The sequence below is a fragment of the Gekko japonicus genome, unplaced genomic scaffold, assembly GCF_001447785.1.
Source record: "Gekko japonicus isolate JY-2015 unplaced genomic scaffold, Gekko_japonicus_V1.1 scaffold691, whole genome shotgun sequence".
Taxonomy (NCBI): domain Eukaryota; kingdom Metazoa; phylum Chordata; class Lepidosauria; order Squamata; family Gekkonidae; genus Gekko; species Gekko japonicus.
Genome location: NW_015175990.1, coordinates 550,656 through 578,601, shown reverse-complemented (window position 1 = coordinate 578,601; position 27,946 = coordinate 550,656). Strand labels below are relative to the sequence as shown.

Below are 27,946 nucleotides of genomic sequence, written 5' to 3'. Positions count from 1 at the left end.
TCCAATGAGCTTCATGGCTGAGGTTTGATGTGGACCCAGGTCTCCCTGGTCTTAGGCCAGCAGTTTAATCGCGACACCACGCTGGCTCTCAATAATCCAGCTTCTAAAAAGCAACAGGCAATAGAGACATCAGCAAGGAATATTTAGGCTTCCCAGAAAGAGTTATGTGCCTGCTTCTTTTCTTCCACACGGTCAGTGAAACACATAAAATTAGCAATTGTAGCTTCTGATTTAAGACAGTTCCAAGGAACCAATCAGCTGGAATTGCAACATGAATCCTCGAGGCCTCCATGCAAGCCACCTTCCATTAATCAGAATCTTTGCAATCGCAAGCAAAAAAAAAAAAAAGCATCCGGGGGTAGACCTCAGGAACAATCATTAAAAATCAGGCATGAAGCAGAAAGTCATTTTGTGGTAAAACGGATGGAGAGTCCAGATTAGGGGTGTGCAACTTTAAAAATTCAGTATTTTTCAGTTCGGGTCCATTGGACCTGAAAAAATTTCAGTATTTCCGAAAAATCCCAGATACCCATACCAGTACGGTTTCCCCTGCAGCCAGACCAAGAATTTGCGTGCCTTGGGGAGATCACTCCCCAAGGGACACAGATCCTGGTTGAGACAGCTTCACCTGCAGCCGAGCCTAGCTGGGATGGCCTCTCCTGCAGTGCAGTTTAAACCATGCTGCAGAAGGAGCCAAACCCAGGATCTGCATGCCTCAGGGAGATCGCTCACCAAGGCATGCAGATCCTAGCTTCTCCTGCAGTGTGGCTTTAGGATCGTTTTTTCCAGTTTTCCCAAGAAAACCTGGATACATTTGGGAAGCCGAAATACACCCCAAAAAATACCAGTAAGGTGCTTTTTGGGTATATTTTCAGTTTGGGTAGACCTGAATGCGCTCCCCTAGTCCTGATTAATTACCAAATACTGATATTGTGGTACATTTAGCACCTCTGGGTGGGATCTGCAAGTGCGTCAGCAACACGGGTTTATTTGAACAGTGACAGCCTAGTGCAGTCCGATTTTTATTCATTGGGCACTTCAAGCAGGCAAGAAAGCGGGAAATGCTAGGCTGGTTGTTTTCAAGACTCCGCTCATGATTTGCGTCAAGCTGAGTTCGGCGGAGGCAGCTGGAACATAATTAAATACGTACGATTGTGGATGAGATATTTTCATCGAGGCCTGCGCACAAATGTTTTAGATATGCAACCGGTTCTTCTCAAAACATCTTTTGCGTGACATAGCATAGAGGCAGCATTATGAGGACTCTAAAACAGTATATTTAATGTTTACCCATATGGAATCCTTTTTTTAATGTGGAGAAGATGTATATACATATGCCAATAAAGGCTTATCAAATGTAAATGTGGAGAACAAACCAGCAAAACTGGTTAACTACCACAAAGCACATGGGCCTTGCCAAACTCTTTCTTGATTATCCACAGCCGGCATCAACGATGCCAGATGACCCATTCGAATCCTCCTCCGCAGGTCACACAATTATTGGGGTTTTGTTCAGAACTCTCATCTGGAGGCAGGGTGAAGGGAACTCCAACCTTGGCTTCCTGTGGCCCTTCTCTTCTCTACCTCCGCAGGTGTCTGTTGTGGGGAGGGGAAGGGAAAGGAGATTGTAAGCCGCTCTGAGACTCCTTCGGGTAGTGAAGGGCAGGGTATAAATCCAATCTCCTCCTCCTTTTTCCCCACACAAACCAGATCATCTAACACAGTTTCCCAGCCTGTGAGCGGGTCACAGCCTGTGAGTGGGTCACAAAGCCTCTGAAAGTAAGCTGCAGGTGATGGCTGGAGATCTCTCGCTATTACAGCAGTTCTCATAGAATCATAGAGTTGAAAGGGACTTCCAGGGTCATCTAGTCCAACCCCCTGCACAATCCAGGAAATTCACAAACACCTCCCCCCCCCAACAGAGATCGGTTCACCTGGAGAAAATGGCCACTTTGGAAGGTGGACTCTATGGCATTATACCATATTGAAGCCCCTCCCCTCCCCAAACCCCACCCTCCTCAGGTTCCACTCCCAAAATATCCAGGTATTTCCCAACCTAGAGCTGGCAACCTTGGCTGCTAGCCAGCCCTCTCTAATGACTCCCTTACTCTCCCATCCCTGTATTTTGTCTTTTGGAAAGCAAGATCTGACCCTGGAAACGGTCTCTTCCATGTCACACAATAGTTGGTATTTTTTTTCTGCATTGCATATACATGTTGATCAAGCAAAACGCGGCCTGTTGGTTATTATTACAGTGAGTTTCCTCGAATCTTAGGAAGGATTAGAAGGAGCAATGGAAAAGAAGAGGGCAGTCAAAGGCTGCAATGTAACCTCCGTACGTAAAGGCTGTGTGTGTCAGAACGCTACTTGCTTAGGGTTCATAGTGGGGGCAGTTGTGCCCTTTGTGCAATGTTCATTGGTTTCTCAAAAACATCTGGTTAGCCACTGTTGGAAATGGAATGCTGAACCAGATGGATACCAAGGTCATAGTTTGCCTAGAGTGCTTAAAATCATTGGCCCAGCCTTGGATGGGTCACTATATCAAGCAGACTTGGACTTGTGGGTCACTATACCAAGAAGAAGAAGAAGAATACATTGGATTTATACTCCACCCTTCACTACCGGAAGGAGTCTCAGAGCAGCTTACAATCCCTTTCACTTCCCTCCCCACAACAGACACCCTGTGAGGTAGGTGGGGCTGAGAGCGCTCTTGAGAGAACTGCCCTTTAGAGAACAGCTCTGAGAGAACTTGTGACTGACCGAAGGCCACACCAGCAGCTGAGCTTCACCTAGGGTTGCCAACAAGGCTGGGAACCACTGATCAAATGCACCTTCCCCCCTTGTTCCTCAGGAATTGGTGGTCAGATATGCCCTGGGAACCAGGGGGGAAGAGACTTGGGAGCTTTGGCTTCTGGGTGATCAATGTGTAACGTGATTGCAAATAGTGAATGGCAGCAATGAGGGGAGGGTGGCAGACTCAGGAGGGTCCCCTTTATGATCCATTGCTGGGAGAAAAACCTATCTCTGTCAAAAGTCCAGCATGTTCTCATATGCGCAGTTTTGCTTCACACTCATTGGCCACCTGAGGAATGGCTTTCTGGCTGCCCAGGTTATGATGACATAAGCAAAACAAAAGTCGAGGGGCACCTTAAAGACTATCTCGTGGCTTATGGGGCAATTTTTTTTCTGGTGGGACTGAAGTTCTCAGTGCAGAAAGAAAAGCCACTTAGCCAATAGAGAGCTGTTACCAGGATAGATCTCTAAATTGCAAGCTGTCGACCACTTTAGATGACAGTTTCCAGCTGCTGCAAGTTAATCACTTCTGCCAGCCTAAGCAATAGTTCTGATAACCAGCCGGCAGGTGGAAGTGATGAATTCTATAGTCAAGAAAGCTAACACTTAGGCAGAAAGATCCCGGTGGTCAGCCATGTTGGTCTGAAGCAGTAGAACAAATTTAGAGTCTAGTGGCACCTTTAAGCCAACAATGGTTTGTTCAAGGTATGAGCTTTCGTGTGCAAGGCACACTTTTTCAAATACAATGTAATGTAAGGTAAGGTTCACACTGTCTATAAGTTTGTCTATACTGCTGATGTCTCTGTGGCATTATATACTGCTGAGGTCCCTGTCCTCCCTAGGCTCCATCCCCAAATCTCCAGGAGTTTCTCAAACTGGAGTTGGCAACCCTACCCCCCCATCCCCTGCCAGAGTCCAGGGAGGACTTGGCAACCCAAGATGGAGCAGAGCCAAGTCAGAGCTCTTTTGGGCCCTACGAAGGGAAGGAAGGTCCGACAAGCTACCTACCACCTCTGACCTGCTAACAAAATAAAAGTTTAAGGCAGATTACAGATAAAAGTTGTGTAAATGAATCATGGGTAGTAAATCTACAAACAGTCCCCAAACAGGTCGATAGAAGGGGGGAAAACCCAGAGAGCTTCAGGACTACTGGCAGTTGTTAAAAGCAGTGATAAAAACAGCCATCAGCAATTTAAAAAATCAGAATGCTGAACAGGGACAACATAACAGATGGCGCCCCCCATGTCCACCTCCCCGCATCTACGAGCTGTCAACCCTGGCGCCATGTGGATGCTGCTGGTTCCACTAAGGACCAAGCCAGTACATGCCAACTTTGATTCATGAAAACGGTGGTCTGTCTCTACAAAGTGACACACACACACACTAGATGCATTGGTTTCGTCGGGAAATGGGCCACTGTGCTTGTACACCAGCACTCTCGTGCTATTTGTTTTGTGCTAATTCAGAGTTTCATTGTGACATCTGGCCCCTTTGTCCGAAACATGTCATCGGCACTTGACAACAGCTAAAATATTCCCCCATTAAGAAGGAGTTCCCGTAGCTGAAGACCATTTAGACAAATGAGGGCAGATAATGACGTTTATTGATTCAGCCTGCTTCCTGAGAGATATCAATCATTGGACTGGAAATCCACTTGTCAATTGTTTATACCACTCCTACCACAATAAAGGGAAAATATAAATTAGAGGATAAGTGTCATGCCCTGTCATGACAATAAGACTTGAGAATAGGGTTGTCAGTCCCCAGGTCTCAGCAGGGCTTCCCCGATTTTCAGGGCTACAGCCCACCGCCGGCCAGCTGGTCGGCAGCAGAAACCCCGCCCCCAAACAGCCACATTCTGGCGCAACATCACCAACACAATGACAACACCCAGAAGTGATGTCATCATGTCGGGGGCATCGCGCGGGACGCTCTGGTTTGGGGGCAAAACTCCACGGTAAATTTGGCCTAAAACCATAGAGTTTTGCCCTCAAACCAGAACGTCCCATGTGGCATCACCATTGCAATGACATCACTTCCTGGTGCTGGGGAACATCCCGGAATGCCTCACCACCACCACCCTGCTGGTGCAGCGAGGGCACCTGGCAACCCTACTTGAGAATGGTCTTTCTAGCTAGCATCTGCTAGCAGAAGCAAAACTCTGTACTTGGTTTTAAGAACAGAGCTGGGCCTTTATACTGAGGAATTGCCTCCTTGAGGAGGGCCACTTAAACTTAGGATCCATGTTTACAGAAGGAGTTCAAATCTGTCCTCAGCCCAGCTTCTGTCGATGTGCCAGCTGAGGCCCTTCCTTAAGTGAGGGGGTACGGTCACAATGTTCTGTTCACATCCAGACTGGACTACTGCAATTTGCTCCATGCGGGGCTGCCCTGGAAGACTGTTTGAAAGCTGCTGTTGGTACACAGTTGCTGGAAGAGCTACACAGGGTGCCCAATTGCTTCCAGGCACAATTCAAAGCTCATGCCATTTAAGTAGCTTTAAAGTGGCATGGGAGTACTTTGAGGAGCACTTAAGCCCTAAACCATTAGGATAAGGATAAATATTTCAAAACAATGCTTAGCCCTGTCTTCTATTTATTTACTTTTATTTCAATATGTACTGTTGTACAGCACAGCTCAAACTGTATCTCCTTCCAAAGGGGTAACCATGGTGTTCTGTTGCAGCAAAAGAAATGAAGTATTTCGTGGCTCCTTAAACACAAACATAAGAACATCAGAAGAGCCCAGCTGGGTCAGACCAGTGGTACATCTAGTACACCATCCTGTCTCACACAGTGGCCAACCAGCTCCTCTGGATGATGAATGACAGGGCATAGAGATTGAGGCCTTCCCCTAATGTTGCCTCCTGGCTCTGGGATTCAGAGGCTTAGTGCCTCTGAAAGTGGAGGTCTTCCTCAGTCAACATGGTTGTTAGCCATTGCTAAGACTTATCCTCCACAAATCTATCCAGTCTCCTTTTAAAGCTGTTTGTTCTTGTTTATATGCAGAAGATTTTGTGGACTTGAAACTACCTGATCAGATGCATAGTGGGTTAGACCTGTAAGGTGCCTAGAAATTTTTACACTGGGGGTGGGTGGGGTGGACTTGGTTTTCTGTCTAGGGGGAGGGATAAATGGAAATAGTGAGAAAATTTGAAATATATGCAATAATTATGTTTGAATCAAGCTTGAACTTATGTTATTGCTTTGACAATATAAAATGCACCATATATAATCATACCACCATATAAAACTCTATTATTTGGCATATTTATGAAATGTAAAAATATAAATGCCTGCCAGTGCCATCATAAGGAGAGGAAAGTTACCCCCTTCTATGACCGTTTGCTTCAGTGGACTTGAAGGGGTATAACTCAGCTGGCTGATTTTCTACAAGCAAAACTGCAAGCTCACCCAGGACTAGAGACAGCTGCAAATTGATGTCCCTTTTGCTCCCTTAGAGCATCTATCTTAATTTTTGCAATCTGAGAGGTAGGAGAAAATAAAAGGTAAAAATAGAAACCACAGATGTTGTAGTAAGCAAGACTGCTGTTCGAGAAGCAAGATTTTCTTGCAGTCGCAATAAGGTTAGCAGCCTACGTGGACAGCGAGTTAAACTTTGTAACACAAAACTCTGTTGTAACACACAAAAGCTATTAAATAATGCCTTATCACTGCATGTAATACAGCAAGTCCACTGTGGATAGAATTAGCAACATTTAAACAAGAAGCCTATTTTTGAAAATACTGCATGCAGCTACAATATACAGAGGAACTATTATTTTCTGACACTGTAGGTTGTCTTATGTAAAATATTTTCACAATTACATATTCTGAGGGAACACAACCGGGGTTTAAAAGCTATTTTGCTCATTTCGAAAGGGACGATATTTCATGCGAGTTTTTGTCTTGTTTTGGTGCTCCTCGAAATTTCTGAATTTTTTTTGAAAAATAGAAGATGTGGGGGGCTGTCCGTTCTCAGCAGACTCATGGTGACCCCACAGGGTTTTCAAGGCAAGAGACATGGCCTGCCGTTATTGCCTGTCTCCGTGTAGCAACCCTGGACTTCCTCATTGGTCTCCCATCCAAATACCTGCTTAGTTTCCAAGATCTGACAAGATCGGGTAACCTGGGCCATCTAGGTCAGGGTGGGAGATAAAATACCTTGGTTTAAAAAAAAACAAACCAAAATGACTGTTTCCAGAGTTTTCTTCCCCTCACCCTTCACATCTCTAATCAGTTATCCTCAGTTGACAGATCCATGTAGAATAATGGGTACATCGGGGGAGGGAGGAAGACTGTGAGCACTGCTGGCCAAAAGACCACAGAATGCCGGGATTTCGTTCCGTTTTTATGTAACAGATCCTCTTTCTTGCTTGTATGCATTTGGGCTTTGCACATTGAAGACACAGGCCTCTGACATTTCGCCACCTTTTGCACCCCCAGTTTACAATTCCTTCCCTTTCTGTATCCATACAAATCTGAGAATAATATGCACCTTCATGCATCTAACAAATGGGACTCTGAAGCTTCTGCTTCAATAAACGTATTGGTCTTTAAGGAGCCAGCAGGATTCTCGTTCGTCTTTATATCGGGGAGGGGGTGGGATCCATACACCACTGAATATTGCACCATTGCAATCATTCACCTCCTCAGTTTTCCTGTCCAGCAACATCTGGATCCTACCCAAGACTCCCCTTTTCTAACCCTCGACATCTTTTAGTGCTAGAGCTGTTTCATGGGTAATCTTTCTCACATTAGGCATCTGCAGCCTTCCGTAGGCCCAAACCACACACAATATGGAAGATTTGTGATTGGATCACCTAGCATTTTTATTTTAAAAGCAGCTACAGAAGGCTCTAATACAGACAGGAACAATGGCCCTCAGTGATGAGAGGTTAACTGTTGCCCCCCTGCATGACCACGTCCTGCTCAATGCAAGAGCCCTTGTTTTTATCTTATTTTTTTCCCTACCTGCAGGGCTAACAGCAGCTTTGGGGAGAATGCTGGTTGATAAAAATTGTGGGAGGAAAAGACTAACTTCTCCCCCTGCGAGCATAACTGCTCCGATCCAATTCCGAGACGTCTGCAGCAGCTCTTTAGTGAGAATACAGTCTTGTGAGTATTGATCACGGTGTCTCTGTCTGCTCAGGGAGTTCCTGAATCTGCCCAATCTCTGCTTTTAGGGATCTATCGATTCCCCCCCCCCCATGTCTGTTTTGCTTTTCACCCAATTGGCAAAAGGGGCGCCTACATGTACTATTTGAGGACAGACAGATGTTGTTTTCCCCTCATGACCAGTCACGGAGCTTGAACCAGAAGCCAAAACACTGGGCTGGTCTGCAAACAAAACACACAGTGCCTGTCAACACGCTCCCTGGCCTCAGACATTGGGAACTGTTTGGAATCACTGCCTGTAAAGCCCTTTAGATTCTCTTCCTTCCCCCCCCCCCTTAACAACCTTTTACAAGAACTACCTGAGGTGGATCAGACTGAAGGTCCCTCTGGCACTCTGTCGCCCACGGTGGCCAAATGGATGCCGCTGCCACCTCCCTGAAGAAATTCCCTTCTTTGTAGCCATCGGTGTCGAAGGCTTCTCGTAAAAATCCATTCCAAACAATAAAGTATATACTGTGCAACGAAGAACCACTTTTTCATCCAGAACCTATTGCCAGCTGGTTTAATTTAACAACCCCCCAAGTTCTCATTCAGGAAGCGTGGTTCTCGGAAGCATCTATTTATTTTGTACATCTGTAGCCCGGGTTCTCAGCCAGATTGGCTCCAGAAGCGGCCCGCGGCTGCGAAAACTATCAAACCAACCGCAAAAGGGAACAATTACCCCCCCCATGGCCGTAATAAATATTCAGAATGCAATAACCAATCAGATACCATTAAATATACCGCATATCAGTAGCATCCGAACAGCATAAGTGACCAGAAGACCAAACAGTAAACAATATGATAGGCACAAGCTGTTATTTGAGCAATTCATTAAACCATGAACAATTATTCACACGATTAGGAACCATTATGCACATGATTAGAACAGCAAAAGATGTTCAAAGAACCAAACAGGAGAAATGGGATAAAACCATCAAATTTAGAATTTAAAAAAAATAAGCGAGGGAAACCCTAGGTAAGCAGAACCATGTTGCTGGCACCAATCACCCGAACATCTCTGCAGATGGTAAACAATCGCATGCAGATCTAAGAAACACATGCATCTACAACTCTGCTGGAAGGTAGACTAACAGCGCCATCCTGATGGTGCATGCACATGAAAGCTTATGCCCAGAATTAAACTTTGGTGGCCTTAAAGGTGCCATGGACTCCAACTTGGTTCGAGTGCAATCCTAAGAACACTTCCTGACAATAAGTCCCATTAAATAGACCAGAGCAGGATTCTAGGTAGACTGACTTAAGAATGTTCAAGATTACTGAGAATCCTACTCTGTTCAATTTGACGAGCTTACTCCCAAGGAGGTGTTCTTGGAAGTGGAAAGTGCCAAGCTGGTGGCAGCTCACTTACAGTGACACCCAAAGCGTTTTCAAGGCAAGACACAAAGAGAGGCAGTTCGTCATTGCCTGCCTCTGCGTACCAACCACAGACTTCCTTTATTCATCTAATTAATTTGTACCCTGCCTTTGTCCCCTAGCGGGCGACCCAAAGAGGCTTACGTCATTCTCCCCTCCTCCATTTTATCCACACAACAACCCTGTGAGGTAGGTCAGGCTGAGAGCGTATTGACTGGCCCAAGGCCACCCAGTGAGCTTCCAAAGCAGAAGTGGGGAGGGGATTCGAACCTGGGCTTCCCAGATATTAGAAGAGAGAGAGAGAGAGAGAGAGAGAGACAGAGAGAGGAAGAGATTGGATTTATACCCCGCCCTTCACTCAAAGTCTCAGAGCGGCTTACAGATTCCTTTACCTTCCCCTCCCCACAACAGACACCCTGTGAGGTTGGTGGGGCTGAGAGAGCTCTTTTCAGAACTGTCCTTGAAAAAACAGTTCTGATAGAACTATGGCTTGCCCAAGGTCATCCAGCAGCTGCAAGTGGAGGAATGGGGAATCAAACCCGGTTCTCCCAGACTAGAGTCCGCACACTTAACCACTACACACCAAACTGGTGTAGTCCCAACGTTTTTAACCACTATACCATGCTGGCTCATTTCCTTGGTAGCATCCCATACAAATACTAAGCACGGCTGACCCTGCTTAGCTTCTAAGCTATAACAAAATCCAGCCATCCCAGTCAGGACAGCGTTCTTAGGACTGCACTGTCTGAGCACCCAACAGAATTACACTCTTCTAAACCCACTGACTCCAATGCACTTGGATGGGTACAACTCTGATTACGATTGTGCTGTAAGTCTAAGCTTTGCAAGTGGTATGCCCCTTGACAGAGACTCGTTCTTCAATAAACTCCGTGAAAGATCTGCTGCTTAACCCACAACGATAAGGAACTGCAAACAGAGCAAGCAAAGAAGTCTACCGCTTCAGTTTCCCGAAGAGCACCTTGACATCCTTCAGTCTATCAAGATACTTTTAAGAAAGTACTCTGAGTGGCTGGAAAATGGTTTCCATGTACCTGATATAACTCCATTTCTGACTCAGGGCTGTGGAATGTGCCATCAAGTCATAGCCAACTTATGCAGGGAGACCCCTCATGGGATTTTCAAGAAAAGAGATGGACAGAGGTGGGTTGCCATTTCCTGCCTCAGCCTGGCAACCCTGGTGTTAAGAACAAAAGAGAAGCCATGTTGGATCAGACCAATGGACCATCCAGTCCAACACTCTGTGTCACACAGGAGCCAAAACCCAGGTGCCATCAGGAGGTCCACCAGCACGGCCAGAACTCCAGAAGCCCACACACTGTTGCCCCGCAAGCACCAAGAATATAGAGCATCACTGCCCCAGACAGAGTGTTCCATCTCTACCTTGCGGCTGTTAGCCACTCATGGATCTCTGTTCCGTAAGTTTATCCAGTCCCCTCTTGAAGCTGTCTATGTTTGCAGCTGCCACCAAAGACCATAAGAGAAGCCATGCTGGATCAGACCAATGGACCATCCAGTCCAACACTCTGTGTCACACAGGGGCCAAAACCCAGGTGCCATCAGGAGGTCCACCAGTGGGGCCAGAACTCCAGAAGCCCTCCCACTGTGGCCCAACAAGCAACAAGAAGACAGAGCATCACTGCCCTAGGCAGTGTACCATCTATACGTTGTGGCTAAGAGCCACTCGTGGACCTCTGCTCCATAGGTTCCTTGGTGCTCTCCCATCCAAAATACTAACCAGGGCCGACCCCGCTTAGCTTCCAAGATTTGTGGGTCTAGCATTGGCTGATATTTGAACAGGAGCCTATCGGGAAATGCCCCAGGTGCTTCTTGCCAGGTCCTCGTGAGGAAATACAAATGTAACTTTTAACATATGTCTGGCCCTACAGCAAAGCTCTATGGTCCCATGACTCGTTTCAAAATGGCGGGCTGCAGCCCTTCCCACCCATCAGACCAAAGCAAGATTGTTGTATGCGCTGCATGGAACATCATGGGCAAAGCAGGCCCTTTGATCACGAGGGATGCACTTTTTAGCACTCAAACCAGGACCTGGAGCACCAATTAGTGGCTCCACCCGGATGTGCGACAGACTGCTGCAGTTTCCCCCCAGGACGCATATTGCAGAAAAACAGTTGGCTCAACAACACCCTTAGCTACTGTGGCAAAGAGCCCTGGACAGACCTATGCCTTCGACAACATATGCGCCAAGAGTTTGCCAAATCCTTTTAAAAAGCCCTTTGTGCCAGTGGCCCTGACAACACCAACTACCGTGTTTCCTCGAAAATAAGACACTGTCTTATATTTATTTTTTCTCAAGAAGACACAAATGCATAGAAATCCTGCTAGGGCTTATTTTTGGGGTAGGTCTTATTTTCGGGGAAACAGGATAGTGGTTGAGGCCTTGGAGGATATCGACCTGGCAGCAGGCCCGTAGCTAAGGCTTGGGATATCTGGGGCTCTGCCCCCTTTCTTAAAGGCACAGACCCACAGTGCCACGATTGCTGCTGGTCTCCCATGGCTTGCAAGGCCAGGAGCCCTACCCCTTGGGTACAGACAGAAAAATGACAAATAAGTGCAGCCCCACAAGAAGAAGAAAATTGCCCCACAAGCCACAAAATCCTGGCTACGGGACTGCCTGGCAGCTACCCTTCAAAAGCAACCCTGACTCTGCCCATTGTCTCAGACACTTAGCAATGCACACATCTTGGCTGCCAGTGCTCAGGGGCTGCAGGAAATGGCACTGCCCACCACTGCCCACAGAAGCTGCCCTGCCTCTTTTCCTCTCTGGACAGCAAAACGTCACTGATGAGGCCCAGCAAGCAACTGCCCACAAGTATCTTCTGGAAGGCGCTCCAATGGCTGCCGACAACAGAATCACAGAGAGAAGAATCTCAAGCAGAAGATAAATTGACTGCCAGGCAGAAAAGTGAGCTATAAGGTACCAAACAAATTGCTCCAGGTAATCCGTTTCATCCATTGCTTACACATTGCATGAGGATATCCTGCTAAGCCTGCCCAGCACCTACTGGCTAGCGGTAGGTACACAGCGAACAAAAGGAAGTCCATTAACATGCCCTGAAACAAGGTTCTTCGAAGCAAGTGGAGTGGAGTTTCCGGGGCAAGATGTTGCCTTTACTGTTGAAACGCGTGCCTCGGTTTACAGGATTCGCATGCCTGTGACACACGGCAGCGCACCCGATAGGACGCAAAGTTGTGCAAACTGCAAATCACTGCAACGCCAACCTTTCAAGTCAAATCTCCAACTGGAAGAAGAAAACAATGTTGTTGGGGTCCCCCCCCCCCGCCTACAAAATCCCATTTGAAATGAGCAAACTACCTAGTCAGCCGAGATACATTTTCCTCCCCCTACCTAACCAACAACAGAAAGTGCTTTGGAAGCAGAGACTCGTTCTTCCAGACAAGCATCGGGAGAAGACAGACAGTGCAGGGTACAGAGAACAGATGGTTAAAACAAAAAATGCAACAAATTCTCACCCCCACCCCTTCCATCCCCCACCAACTATCTAATTCTCCTGCCTTCAAATGATTAAAGGGAGAGGTGGGGAGGAGAGAAAGTTATCCGTGGAAAACAAGTCGAGAGAGAACACGGTGTTCAGCCTTGTCATTTTGTTGCCATTAAGAGAAACCTCGCAGCGTCTGTTCCGCATGCCACGCAGACAAAACATTGCCCCAAATGCAGCTTGGCAAGATACCCAAAGACGGATGCTTCTCTCGTCCAGCCTCAAGAATGCCTCTTGCCCTCCACGCCGGTCCTGCAGCAAACAAACACACACCGTTTCCCCCCTTTCCACGGGCACAGCCTGTCTGTCTTTCAGAAGCAACCTTCGCAAAAACAGAGATGACTCATAGAAATCCATTACTTACAGCTCTGAGGAATCCTGTACCTTGGGCTGAAACATCCATAGAAGTGCATTGGGGAGGAAAAAAATAAAATAACAAGCAAGCCTTTCCGGGGGGCGGGGGTGGTGGTGGTAAACAACGAGCGAAAATTAAAATGTTTCAGGTCTGGCGAGCGATGCTGCTCCTGCCGCTGCTCCAGTTGGGGACCGGTCTGGGTGTGCTCTCAATTCCCAGGGCTGAGCAACAAGAGAGATGGCAGAGAACACAAGGTAACCCGGGAGAGAACAGGCAACAGTGTCATGCGAGGCTGGAAGTCTGGGAGCCAGGCACGTTCCAGACAGTTCAGATTTGATTAGAGGGACGCTGCAGCCAACCCTATTAACTTTTAGTAAGGGGGCAAAGGGGAATTTGCATCAGGTAAAGAGGAGGTTTTGTAATAAAAGAGGTTATTATCAGGCCGATACCGGCCAAGTGCAAGGCTGGGATGGGGAGGAAAGACCCACACCTTTGCTTCTGAAGAAAAAGAGTGATGAACACATGGAATTCCCTGCCACAGGAGGTGGTGGCAGCTACAAGCATGGGCAGCTTCAAGAGGGAACTGGATAAACATATGGAGCAGAAATCCATCAGTGGCTCTTAGCCACAAGGTATAGATAGGGACTCTCAGTCTGGGGCAAGGGATGCTCTGTGTTCTTGGTGCTTGGGGGGGACAACAGTGGGAGGGCTTCTAGTGTCCTGGCCCCACTGATGGACCTCCTGATGGCAGCTGGTACTTTTGGCCACTGTGTGACAGACTGGATGGGCCATTGGCCTGATCCAACATTGGCTTCTCTTGTGTTCTTATGCTAAAGGAGAAGGTTTTCATACCCTGCTTTTCTCAACCTTAAGGAGTCTCAAAGCAGTTTACAATCACAGGCCCTTTCTCTCATGAGGCAGGTGGTGAAGAGAGAGTTCAGAGAGAGCTTCTGACTGGCCCAAGGTCACCCAGCAGGCTTCATGTGGCAGAGTGGGGAATCAAACCTGGTTCTCCACATTAGAGTCGGCCGCTCTTAACCATTACACCATGTTGCGTCTGAGGTTTATGTACTTTGTTAAGAAGCACTGGGTCTCTTCCTTTGGATACATTTTTTTTAAAAGATGCTTTTACAAGGTGCCAATGGGTCTTCTTGTAGAAGAATCACTGCTGTTTTTACAGGCCAGTTCTATGGTCCCACTATGCAGGCATAGGACAGTCACGCTCCCGTGGTCCAAGCAGCAAGCAACTATACCAGCCAAAACAAGAGATGGCACAACTGCACTCACAGCTCTCCCAACAATGGTCCTTGCAACTCCATCACCGTCAGTCTTGCATGGTGATGATGCCCTGATGCATGGATAACCAGCATGGTTTAGCGGTTAAAAGTGTCAGACCAGGATCTGGCAGGCTCCTAGCCAGGATTTTGTGGCTTTTGGGGGAGGGTTTTTTTTTGGTGGGGCTGAACTTCTCCATGGCGAAAAAAAAGCCAGCCATTTAGCCAATAGAAAGCTGTTACGAGGATAGAGCTCTAAATTGCAAGCTGTCAACCACTTTAGATGACAGTTCTCAGCTGCTGCAGGCTAATCACTTCTGCCAGCCTAAGCAACAATTCTGAGAACAAACCGGCAGGTGGGGTGAGGACTTCTATAGTCAAGAAAGCTAACACTTAGGCAGAAAAAGACTCTTAAAGGAGACCAATTTCTTGACACAGAAGGTATCCTAGAGGTCACCTACTCTAACCCCCTTGCTCAGTGCGGAAATTAGTCGACTCCAAGAAGTCTTGCCTACGATTAACAAAGGCTCTGCAAGCTCTCTAGAAAGTTCTTTGAGCACTCCCCAGTGTACACCACCTGGCCTAGGGGATTCGTATTCATCCAATGCAGCCAGGTACCTCTCAACAACCTGTCTGTCCATGTCAGCCAGCAGCCTGGACGTCACGCCTTGCCTCCTACCATCTCTAGATGGGCCTGTTCTCGTCTTCAGGGGCAAAACTGAGGCAAAATAGGCACTGGGCCTTTCTGCTTTCTCCCCACCTCTTCTGGCCACATTACCACCTCCTCTGCCCTCGATTCAATTTTGTTCCCTCCGTCTGCCTGAATGAGCAAAATCCTTCGGCTCTGCCCCACTGCTGGCGTAGCACACGTGCCAACACTGTGACCCCCCTCTCTGGCTTTTTTGGTGTAGCACACGTGGCATGCACAAGACCCAGATATTGTCTACAAGGAAAATTTCATTACGAGCTCTGAAGCAAGTATGCATTTCCCTCGTGATGGAAGCATTTTCACGGGAGGTGGAGCCATTTTTACAGATGAGAGGACAGAAATCTAATTGCAGGCACAGCTCCTTTTGTATCCCAACGTTATCAGATTGCATTAGGCCGAGGACGGAAGACCCCCTCGGCAGATAACGCTGTCAATCTAAACACTGTGGCTTTCTCAGTCCAAGAAATGGGTTTTTAATTGCTCTCTATATTTATTTATAGTTCGGTTACGCCTGGTTTGGCTTCCACTTTCCCATCCTCTCCTGGAGAGCTGCTGTCAAATAGTGTGCAGACTTGTTCAGATTACATGGATTTTGATGTGTTTTTTTCTTCGAGACAGAACAATATCCAATAGATGGCCGTTCCTGTAAGTCTGTCCTCAGGAATCGAGCGAATCCTGCACATCCGCAGAAACTGACGGCCAAGCGTTCCACATGACCGGGACGAGAGCTGGCGGTTGCCATCTCGGAGGGCTCTTAAGTTCAGAAACACATTTACTCACATGCAACACAGGTATGCACATAGCTCCTATGCACCAAGAGGGCCAGTAAAAGACAACGCAGAGCCAGGTTCACGTCTTCACTGAACCCTGAAGCTCACCAGGTGGTCTTAGACCTGCTGTTGTGTCTCAGCCTAACCTCCGTCACAAGGTCGCTATGAAGATAAAATGATGGGAGGCAAAACAGTTAAGCTTCCTGGGGAAAGGGCAGGATAAGATTCGATAGATAGTGCCAGAGATGTGGGGCAGGCTCCCTTCCTCACGGTGACAATGGGCGATTCGGCATCTGGCATTCGCTCCACGTTTTCTCACCCGGGAGGGGAAAGTGCAGCTCAAAACCACGTACAAATACCTCGGGGCAATGCTGTACTGACTGCACTCCTGACCGGCCATAAATCTATGCAGAAGGTATCTGATGATCAAAGGAAGTGAAAGCGGCACACAGCGCAGAGGGGAATTTCTGTTCCAAGATGGGTTTCGTAAAACAACGGAGGGAAAAGCCAATGCAGGATCAGCCAGCGTCCCCAAGCACAGCACCCTACTTTCCCCCATAGGAATGAATGGGGCAGCCATTCACTTGCATGGGAGAAACACGGGGGACTGAGAGGGGGGATCTGCTGCACCCACTGGTGACCCAAAGTACTGAGAATCAAGCCAGCCCCTCCCTCTGCTTAGCTTCACTTGGGGTTCTGGCCTTTGGTCACTCTGGGGTGTGACGGAGCGTTTACTGAATCGAACTGTTCTTAGATTATCTTATAAAAGACTTACAAATGAGGGAGGGGGAACGAGACAACTGGGAGAAACAAACACACACACACGGTAGTGCAAAACTACTTTGTTCAAGGGGTAGATGGACAGGTAACTTAAACATCAGGAGCTCTAGCTCTATAGCGCCACCACCCAGTAGCAGTGGCGGCTAAAGTTTGGGATCAGGTGAACAGGAAGTTGCTCATCTAACACCAAACCTAAGCGCTGCAGTGCAGGGAATGGGGTAATTTCACCTCTCCCAATCTATGCCACGTGCAGAATAATTTTATCTTCCGCATTATCTTCCCTGTTGGCTTTCTACTCCATGCTTACCCGCTGGCTGGCAGTGGCTGGGCCCCCTTCCGCTGATAGGCTGCTCAGGGCAAGCTTTACGCAGCCACCATAAGGGCTGTGTGGGGGAGGTTTAGCAGCACTGTGAAGAGGTGCCCCACTCTCCCCTCAGAGCCGGGAATGTATGGAGGGATGCCTAGCAACCCCCAAAATAGAGGCGGAGATCTTGTAATGACGTCAGGGTTTGTTGTTCTTGTTGCCGTTTAAAGTTGTTTAAAATTTAAACAGAGAGGTGGGCTGGGGGGCAGTAGGCAGCAGCGACTGAGCTCGCGGTGGCTTCCGTAACACCTGATCCACCATAGCTGAAGACCTAGACTTCGAGACCAGCGATGCCGGGGCCTCCGCCACCTTCCCCATGCGGTGCTCCGATCTCCGCAAAAATGGCTTTGTGGTGCTCAAAGGGTGTCCCTGCAAGATTGTGGAGATATCTACCTCCAAGACCGGCAAGCGTGGGCATGCCAAAGTGCCAGTCTGGTGTAGTGGTTAGGAGCGCAGACTCTAATCTGGGAGAACCGGGTTTAATTTATACCCTGCCTTTCACTAACCGAAGGAGCTTCAAAGCAGCTTACAATTCCATTCCCTTCCCCTCCCCACACAGACACCCTGTGAGGTAGGTAGGGCTGAGAGAGCTCTCTCGAGAAACTGCCCTTGAGAGAACAGCTCTGAAAGAACTTGTGACTGACCCAAGGTCACACCAGCAGCTGCAATGTAGAGGAGAAGGGAATCAAAGCTGCTGGTGTGACCTTGGGTCAGTCACAAGTTCTCTCAGAGCTGTTCTCTCAAGAGCAGTCCTCAAAAGAGCAGTCTCAGCCCCACCTACCTCATAGAGTGTCTGTTGTAAGGGAAAGGAGATTGTAAGCCGCTTTGAGACTCCTTTGGGTAGTGAAAGGCGGGCTATAAATACAATCTCTTATCTTCTTCATCTTATTGGCACAGACATCTTCACCGGGAAGAACTATGAAGATATCTGCCCTTCAGCCCATAACATGGACGTGCCCAATATTAAGAGAAATGACTTCCAGCTTATTGGGATCCAGGATGGGAAACTCTCCAGGAGAGTGGAGGAGTGCGGGAGGACCTGAACCTTCCTGTGGGAGACCTGGGCAGGGAGACTGACTGTGGCAAAGAAATCTTCATCACCGTGCTGTCTGTAATGACTGAGGAAGCTGCGGTTGATATTAAGGGCATGGCTAAATAAAGGAACCCACAGGGCAGCTGCCACTCCACCTTGTTAAGAACCAGAGAGGATCGCATAACCCGCAGACTGGCTCAATTTGGCTCCAAACCACCCAAGCCTCCCTCCCTCCCCCCCTCCCTCTCTCTCTCTCCCTCTCTCCCTCTTCCTTTAAAAAGCAAAATCTCTCCCACCCCCTTTTGAATTAAGTAAGAGGAGGGGGAAATTAAATGGAGATATCGCATCTCTGGTCTGGGGTTTTTAACCCACGTCTCTTAACCTTCTAAATTTTCTGGCAAACCTGCAGGTTTGTAGGGGGAAATTATTTATTTATTTCGTTGGGCTTCTAGCCCTCCCTCCCCCGCACAGCAGGCTCAGGGCGGGTTACAACATTCTTAAAAACATACAACGCTATGAAAATACAGTACAGGCATAAAACAGGCACGAAACAGTATTACTAAATAGAAACCTCAAAGGTTTCTGCATGACAACCTGCATGACAATTTGCTGGATTGGGTGAAGTTCCCATTGCTGTGTAGCTGCAGGTCTAAACAGTGCGGCGGAAGCGGGTAGGGGAGCAGACCAGCTAAAATGGATCAAAATCCTGCTCAATGGAGCTGAGCTAAACAGAGCGGAGCAGAGAGCAGGGGAGGCCACTGAAGCTGGATTGCTGCCACCTCGATGACAGGCCTGGTGGAACATCTCCGTTTTACGGGCCCTGCAGATCTCCATTAGATCCCGCAGGGCCCAGATCTCACTAGGGAGAGCGTTCCATCAGGCCGGTGCCAGAGCCAAGAAGGCTCTGGATCTGTTTGAGGCTAGGCGGACATCTTTGGGGCAGGGGATAACCAGTAGGAGTTGAGCGGAAGAGTACAAGGCCCTTCGGGGGCAGTATAGAAGAAGAAGTTGGATTTATACCCCGCCCTTCACTTGGAGTCTCAGAGCGGCTTACAAACTCCTTTCCCTTCCCCTCCCCGCAACAGACACCCTGTGAGGGAGGTGGGGCTGAGGGAGCTCTGACAGAAACACCTCTTTTGAAAAACAGCTCTGACAGAACTATGGCTTGCCCAAGGTCATCCAGCAGCTGCAAGTGGAGGAGTGGGGAATCAAACCGGGTTCTCCCAAATTATAGAGAGAGATGGTCCTGTAGATATGTTGGTCCCAGTCCACATAGGGCTTTAAAGGTAAGAACCCAAGACCTTGAACTTGATCCAGAATTCAACCGGGAGCCAATGCAGCTGGCGCAGCACCGGATGTATATGGGCTCTCAGAGCTGTCCCTGTGAGGACCCACACTGCCACATTTTGGACCAGCTGTAGTTTCCGGATCAATCTCAAGGGGAGCTCTGCATAAATCAAGTTACAATAATCCAGCCTCTCCCCGGTTCATACCTAGCCCCATTGTATGGACATTTTGATCCGCACAAGGGGTGCCAGGTTTAGAATATAGTGATGGGCAAAACCTTTCATTCTGTATGACTAGGGCTGAAACCAGGGCATATGCTCCAGCATCTAGTATGATGTGCAATGAATGACGTATAGAAAGGAGAACTGAGCATCTTGTCAAAATGGAGTAGGTACTGGAAGAAGGGGTCTTTATTCCTGTCTGAAAGCTGAGTCCTCCAGTGCCATCCCTGATGTTTGTTTTTTTGGGATTTTTGTCATAGGCCCAATATTTGGCTCTATATAACATGTTTTCTCTTAGTGAGCCTGTGGTAGGGATGAATGTGCCCTTCGGGGTTGTACTTCATCATACTAATAAACACTGTCTGGAAATGAAAGCACCAAGAAAGGGTCGGTACTGCAGAGACTTTAAATGTAAAATATTCTCTGGACAAACCAATCCAATAAATCAAATCAAATCAAACACCTTTTGTGTCACTTATTGGAGCTGCGGAAATTGTTTTTCCTTTGTGAGATAAGGAGAGTAATTCCAAGTTTATGAATCATGGATCGAGATGCAAATCCCTTCCTCTCTACCGTCTTCTCTTTGGCAACAGCTCCTTCTGAATTTTCCTTTTCTCCCCCCCCCCAAACCCAAGGCACCCAGCATAACTCCCCACAATCAGGTCCTCACCTTCCCTTTCCAGCCAAAAGAGATCTTTCACTTCCCTCAGAGGAGTGGCATAGTTTGCCAACATTATACAACTGTCTCCCAGCAATTCAAATGTTTGTGAACATTCTATTATGTCACAGAAGGACAGAGCCAATAACAGGGAAGAGGAATAACTATAAACCAACAGGCTGTTTCAATCCTATTAAACAGCAACATTAATGAGGAAGCCCTGTCAAGACATTTATTATTGGACAGTTTCATTTAAGAATATTACCTAGCTGAGATCTTGTTTATCCCACTATTTCTCCAAGGAGTTTGGGGTAGCGTATATGGCTCTCCTTTCCTTCATTTTACCCTTATAACATCTCTGTGAAGTCAGATAGGCAAAGACGCAACAAGAGGCCCAAAGTCATCTCGTGAGCTTCTTGACTAGACGGTAATTTGTACCTGGGTCTTTCCAGTTCTAGCCCAACTATCTAACCACTACAAAACACTGGCTCTCTAGCTAGAAACCCAGAGCTAGTTTAATACCCTGCAGTTTAAAGACAGCTTCAGATTAAGTGGAGCCTGACTTGCATCCATAATCACCATTTCTAGAAATTCTACAAAGCAGATTTTTTTAAAAATTAAGCTTCAATACCTATTGCTCTTTAACTGCTAGGGAGGGGAGAGACACAACACCCACTCCCCCCGGGCATATCCAGAAGAGGGGAAATGCTTTTAGCGCCACTGATTGCTCACAGTGGCATTTGGAAGCAGACTGCCAACAGCCAAGAAATGCAGGATTTGTGAAGGGAGAGGAAGCAGATTTTTTAAACAAGCAGAAATAAGATGGACTGGACTGCAGGCTACCAAACACACTGTCGGAACCCTTGAGGAAAAGGAAAAGTCTTTTTCCATCTTTTTGCCCGCCATTTCTTTCTGGAAGGCAGGGCATGTCACAATCTGTAATCCATCTGCGCCGGCATGTTTAAAGTTACATAACGAGGCTTTTAAAGCCTGGACCATCTGCAGAGGAAGAAGCTCAAGCGTGGGATATATGTTCAAAGCATTTGGATTCCCTTCTCAGAAAGCTTTATTGTGCAAGCACAGACCTGGACTACACTGGGTTCTTTAACTGTGGGCTAATGCATGGGACACACCGACCCTATATAAAATCTGCTATCTACACTGTAAATGTCCAGGGAACCAAGTCAATTTCCCTAGTCAGTTTGGCGGGGCATGTGTGTGTGTGTTTTGTGATGTCAAGTTGCTTCTGATTTATGGTGACCCTGTGAATTAATGACCTCCAAAACAGTCCTTCATTAGCAGGCTTGCTCAGGTCTTGCAAACTGAGGGTCGTGGCCTCGTCAGTTGAGTCCATCCATCTCATGTTGGGTCTTCCTCTTTTCCTGCTGCTTTCAATTTTTCCTAGTATTCTTGTCTTTGATACACTTCAAAAAAGATGCCTGGTGTCATGACCAAGGCTGCAAGGAGTGACCTCGGCCTTGGCTCCAAGAAGATACCCCAGGCTGTTTAGAGGGAGGCCTGCAGCCCAACACCACTGGAACCCTTGATACCACCTCCCCCCCGACCAACCCTCAACCAGTATCCATAAGCCAAGATTCCACAGGTTCCCTGAATCCAAAGCATTGCCTCTCTACTCGTTCACAGCTTCACGACCTCTCGCTCCATCTCACAAAAGTTTTCAACAGACCAATCAGAGGATGAATCCTGATGTACCGTAAGATCCCAGGTCTGGATGCTACTTCTTTTAAGATTTCCAGTCCTAAGAAAAGAGGCGAGGCCTGGGACCAATCATAGGGCTAAGCCGTGAAGACCAGGGTCACTCTTGGGCCATCGTTTTGTAGCGTTAAGTTGTCAGCTACTTGGGAGCTGTCCTTGGTCCTGAAGATCTCCCACCGGTGATGGCTCCCTTGTTATTTAGCAAATTCACGCCCCTTCACGTTTCCCTTAAGAGTACCCAAGATGGCTGACTTGGCCAATGACAACAAGAATAAGTCAAGCATGTCGAAATGCATAATGGAGGAAGAGAAAACACTCAATGAAAAAAAAAACCCCACAAGAAAGCATGTTGACAACAATCTAAGAAAAAATCTCAGGCCACATAACAGTCCAAAATATGTCAGAATGCAAGCAAAAGAATGCCAACTGGGTTCAAAGGCTTTCCATTTTGTGTTTGATGTGTGGCCTCTTGTAGAATGCCTCCTTTCCCATTGGATGACTTCCCTTTCTCATTTCCTCACATTCTCCTCCTCCCCGCCCCTTCAAACTAGCTAGGACTGAAGACATGCCTGGAAGTAAAGGTAAAGGTAAAGGTTCCCTTGCTCGAAAGCCAGTCAAATCCGACTCTAGGGTTGCAGTGCTCATCTCCGTTTCAAAGCCGAAGAGCCAGCGCTGTCCGAAGATGTTTCCGTGGTCATGTGGCCGGCATGACTAAACACCAAGGCGCACGGAACGCTGTTACCTTCCCACCGAAGTGGTACCTATTTATCTACTTGCAATTTCTTGCTTTCGAACTGCTAGGTTGGCAGGAGCTGGAACGAGAGACAGGAGCTCACTCCGTCATGCGGCACCTGGGTCTCAAACTGCTGAACTACCGACCTTCCACAGCCTGCAGTTCAGCGTCTTAACCACTTGAGCCACCGCAGCTCTGGAAGTACCACAGAACAAAAACAAAAAAGCCATTTTTTACTGGCTCCTGCCACAATAAATTAGATTGAATGATTGAAAAAGCCATCTTTGGATTAAAAAAACTGGAAAAGCATTTCAATAAGAAATGAAATGTAAGAGTCATGTTATTACAGACAGCTTACTGAAAATTTGGTGGTCGTTAAATACAAGAATTAGTCTGCCCACATTGTCTTTAATGTCACCAATAGATGCTTATTATTATAAATCTGAGAAAAAATGATTTCATAATATATCAAGTTATGATAAACATGCTAGGGAAAATTAAATCCTGGCAGACTATTACTGAAGAAAGGGAAAAGATACAATGGTAACATATTTCCAACTGACACTGAGATTTAAAGAAATAACACATGCAGGAAAAGACAGAGAGACCTGACAGACTTTGAAAAGATAGTATTGAATAAAAAAATATCATCTTCTAGGACACATTTATAAATTGTTACTTCAATATGACACAGAAACAGAACAAGCAAGACGTGTATGGTGAAATGGATGCAGAACTTTGATAAAGAGATCTCATTTCAAGAATGGGAAAATTTGTGGATGAAGGGTATAAAATTTACAGCGAGTCAGGCACTAAGAGGAAAACTGGTACAAGATGTTCTTTCACTGGTATATTACTCCGAAAGTTAGACAGAATGGATAAAAATTATTCTGGAAAATGCTGGAAGTGTAAAGAGATTCTATCATATGTGGTGGTCTTGTAAAAAGACTAGTAAATATTGTTAAGAATTACATGCTGAAATTCAGAAAATTTTGAATATAAAATTTGCCATGCAACCGGAGACTATGCTATTGGGAATTCTACCCATGAATATTGAAAAAGAAACACATGAACTATTCCGATATATGTTAACAGCAGCACGAGTAGTGTTTGCAACTAAATGGAAAATGGAGTTTTGCCAAAATCTTGAAGACTGGAAAGATAAGATGGACGGAGGAATATGCTGTTATGGCGAAATTGACAAATCATATAAATAACACACCAGATAGTGAATTTGAGAATGGAGAGCTTTTTATAGACAGAGCTGTAAGAGCAATATAGTATTATGTTTTGATTATTCAGTTAATCAATGGTTACCAATTCTTCATAGTCACATGATTTTCAACAGTTATATGGAATGTTTTATATTTGTTATTTCCTTGTTATTATTAAATCGTTTTAAATTGTTTTCTAGTTATTTTAAATTTATATAAAATGCTGAGAGAATTTGCTTACATAATTTTATTTATAGGGTTTTTTTTCAGATTGGGAATGCTGAATAATGTATGTTAGGGAAACAGTGTTATTGGTAATGTTATAATGATTTACCTGAACTTATTAATCCATTCACTTTTATATTGTCTTTAATATTTTTAAGTGCCTTATGTTTATTTCTCTTTTCCCCTCATACCCCTCATTTTTCTGTACCCTCTTTGAAATACATATACATAAATACATACATACATGTGTTTGTGTGTGCATACACATACACACAAAAGACCATATAGTCACTCTCACAGTCTCTGTATCACCCTTTTATGAAAAGATCTTAACCTGAGCCTGACCATTGGTCCATAGGGCCCAGTGAGGCCTGTTACGGGCTCCAGGCACTCTCCCCTGCTTCAACCAGAAGTCTTTCCAACTCTCCCACTCATGCCTCCCAAGATCTTTCCACAGGGAAATGGCGGGGATCAAATGTGGGTCCTCCTAAATTTACAGCATCTGTTCTACCACTGAGCTGTGGCTCTGGCTGTGATATTCTCTCTCTCTCTCTCTCTCTCTCTCTCTCTCTCTCTCTCTCTGTGTGTGTGTGTGTGTGTGTGTGTGTGTGTGTGTGTGTGGTCTGACCTCAGTTTGTTGCTGCTTCCTCCCTGGACAGATTCCCTGGCTCCACCCCCGCCTGGCCTGTATCCAATCCCCTTCCCCCTGCTCTACCTGGGGGTGGAAAGTGCTGTCAAGTCACAACTGACTTATGGTGACCCCGTAGGGTTTTCAAGGCAAGAAATATCCAGAGGTGGTTGGCCACTGCCTGCCTCTGCATCACGACCCTGGTCTTCCTTGGAGGTCTCCGATCCAAATACCAGCCAGGCCCAATCCTGCTTAGCTTCCGAGATCTAACAAGACTGGGCTAGCCTGGGCTGGGAGACTTCAGAAGGAAAGGGAAACCTTCCCTGCCCCTTTCCCTTGCTGCCTGTCTCCTTGTCCTGCTCCTCCCCTTCGCTTTTCTGGGCTGTCTCTTAGCCTCTCCCGTTCTGGCCTTCCCTAAGGTCCTTTCCGCACTTGGATTGCATCCCTGGTTTTATCAGAGTTCAACTTGTGACACAGTACCTGGAATTTATCCCTGGTTATAACAGCCTCCGTTTATCCTGGGACAAGTGTGGGAAAAAACCAGAGTGACCTCAATGTAACGTGGAAACAAAAAAATAACCCAAAGATAATTACAGGGGTGAACGCGCGTGTAGTGTAGAATGTAAAAATATCCCGAGATAATTACAAGGGTAAACTCAAGAGCCGTGTAGAATGTAAAAATACCCCGAGATAACTACAGGGGTGAACTCGCGTGTAGTGTAGAATGTAAGTTTGGGGACAGGGTTGAACCCGGATTTAAGGTAGAGTGCGGAATCACCCTAAGTCTGAGCTCAGCCTTACCTTCCGCCCTCCCTGCTGCTGCCTGGCTACCAGTCTGGCTCTTGGCTGTACCGGAGCAATTTGCCTGGGTTGCAACCGCCTTCCTCTCCTGACCTTCTTCACATGGCTGTGTCAGGTCCCCGGCAATGTTCCCTCTAAGCTGAGTTAGTGTGAGCTAGCTCACAGTTTTTTAGCCTCCGGCTCACCCATTTTTGTCTCCGCTCAGGCAGGATGGCTCCAGAGCAAACTAAATGATGCAGTAGCCACATCACTTGCTCACAACTTTAATGCCAGTAGCTCACAAGGTATATTTTTTGCTCACAAGATTCCACAGCTCAGAGGGAGCACTGGTCCCTGGCCATCCTCAGCTCAGGTAGCCATGAGAGGATCGAGTCAGGGGCAGGCATCAGCTTCCGACAGCTATGTCTTGGCAAATCGGAAGACTTGAATATTGTAGTGTACCACTCTAGACTCTCATCAGTTGACGTGCTTCACTGATTCGGGATCAGGCAATGACATGAGCTTGGTGCTACATTTCCCTGCTTCCAAACGAGGTGTCCAATGGCTGAGATTTTCTGGCTTCGGATGGTGGAAGCCCCATGCATGTCGGTGATGTCCCCCACAGCATATGGAGCATCATCTGCCAGAGATAACGACTCATATCTGCGTTCGAACAAGTTGTCCAGGAAGCGTCTTCAGCCATCCTTTATGAAGTCCATTTCCAGGCAACATCCTGCATATCTCATTGCTTCACACACTCCCACGTAGGATAACGTTGGCAGCAACCGCAAGCGATTAAAAATCCCAGCAAGAGGCCTTTGGTTGGTTTCCTAAAACAGCAGTTTTAGCGATTTGTTTCCAATTGGACAACAGAACAAATTTCTTCGTTACTTGATAAAAGTTGGCTGGGGCATAATTGGGGCAAATATCAAAATGAAATTGAAATGATTGCCAGGAAGGCCAGAACTGAGGCCAAGTCATCGTTCTGAACTGAAACAACTTCTAAATAGGCCTGTAAATTAGTAAACACACAAACATGGCAACTGGTCCTTCTGCAAGCTTAATTCCGGACATTAGTGCCTTACTTCTCTTACTGCTCATACACTCATAAGCCGTGTTCATGCACCAACTGGCTAACCGTGGCCTAATGACTCGGAGCAGGCTCTGGCACGCAAACTCCCTCTGTGCCCGTCTTGCCCTGGTTTGGCATGACGGGTTGGATCCTACCAGCACTTTCTGCAGCTGAGGAGAAAGGGCCCTGTTTGTGCTGGGAGCCATGAACGAACACCACCATATGTGGCAAAGGCAGAGAAAGGAACTAGGTGAGATTGAGCAGGAAGACTGGTAAGATCCAACCCTGTGTCTGAACATCATCAGTCCCGGACACGCTCCTAAGCCAGTTTGGTGTAGTGGTTAAGTGCGCGGACTCTAATCTGGGAGAACCGGGTTTGATTCCCCACTCCTCCACTTGCACCTGCTGGATGACCTTAGGCAAGCCATGTGGAATGGGAAGGGTAGACTACACAGATATGGCAGCTAGCTGAAACTCCACTTGCACCTGCTGGATGATCTTCGGCAAGCCATAGCTCTGGCACAGCTGTTCTTGAAAAGAGCCATTCTGTCAGAGCTCTCTCAGCCCCACCTACCTCACAGGATATCTGTTGTGGTGAGAGGAAGGGAAAGGAGATTGTAAGCCGCTCTGAGACGCCGAGTGAAAGGCATGGGTATAAATCCAACCACCTCCTCCCCCTCCCCTCCTCCTCCTCCTCCTCTTCTTCTTCTACTAAATGGTCCGCCCTGAGAATGATGGATTCCATGTGGTGCTAACACTGATTTCTCCCTTTGTTTCTGACTCTAAGAAGGCAGTAGGAGCCTTGGACCAGTGTCTGAAATCCATGAAAGGATGGATGTGGGTGAACAAACTCAAGACTTCATCCAGACAAGACGGCAGTACTGTGCATTAATTCAGGAACTGATCTACAACCTGTTCTGGTCGGGATGTCACTCCCATCGGAGGAACACATTTGGTATTTCGGGGCGCTCATGGATCTATCACTGCTCAGGGGGAAGCAGATTGCAGAGGTGGACAGAAACAATTTTTACCAGTTTAAGACGATTTCCCCGCAAAGGATGATTTGCCACAGGCCAGAAAACATGTCATCTCCCTGATTTCCCAGGTTGCTCTTCAGTGGCAGTATGCATCTGTCTCTCTTGACAACATTTCCCGTATCAGCAATGATATATTTTTTTAACCAAAACAGCACATGGCCCTTTTCTGTCAAGCTCCTCCCTTGGCGAGGGATCTCTGCCTCTGTTTTAAAAGGTGATCCGGGAA

General features: G+C 47.0%; 1 protein-coding gene and 1 pseudogene across 1 annotated transcript in view; one reads left to right on the top strand and one right to left on the bottom strand.

Moving 5' to 3' along the window:
• Positions 1-27,946, bottom strand: part of PRKAG2 (protein kinase, AMP-activated, gamma 2 non-catalytic subunit) — a 313,242-nt gene that overhangs the window by 223,269 nt on the left and 62,027 nt on the right. The gene's annotated exons all lie outside the window — the stretch shown is intronic.
• LOC107123153 lies at positions 4,024-18,275 on the top strand (annotated as a pseudogene).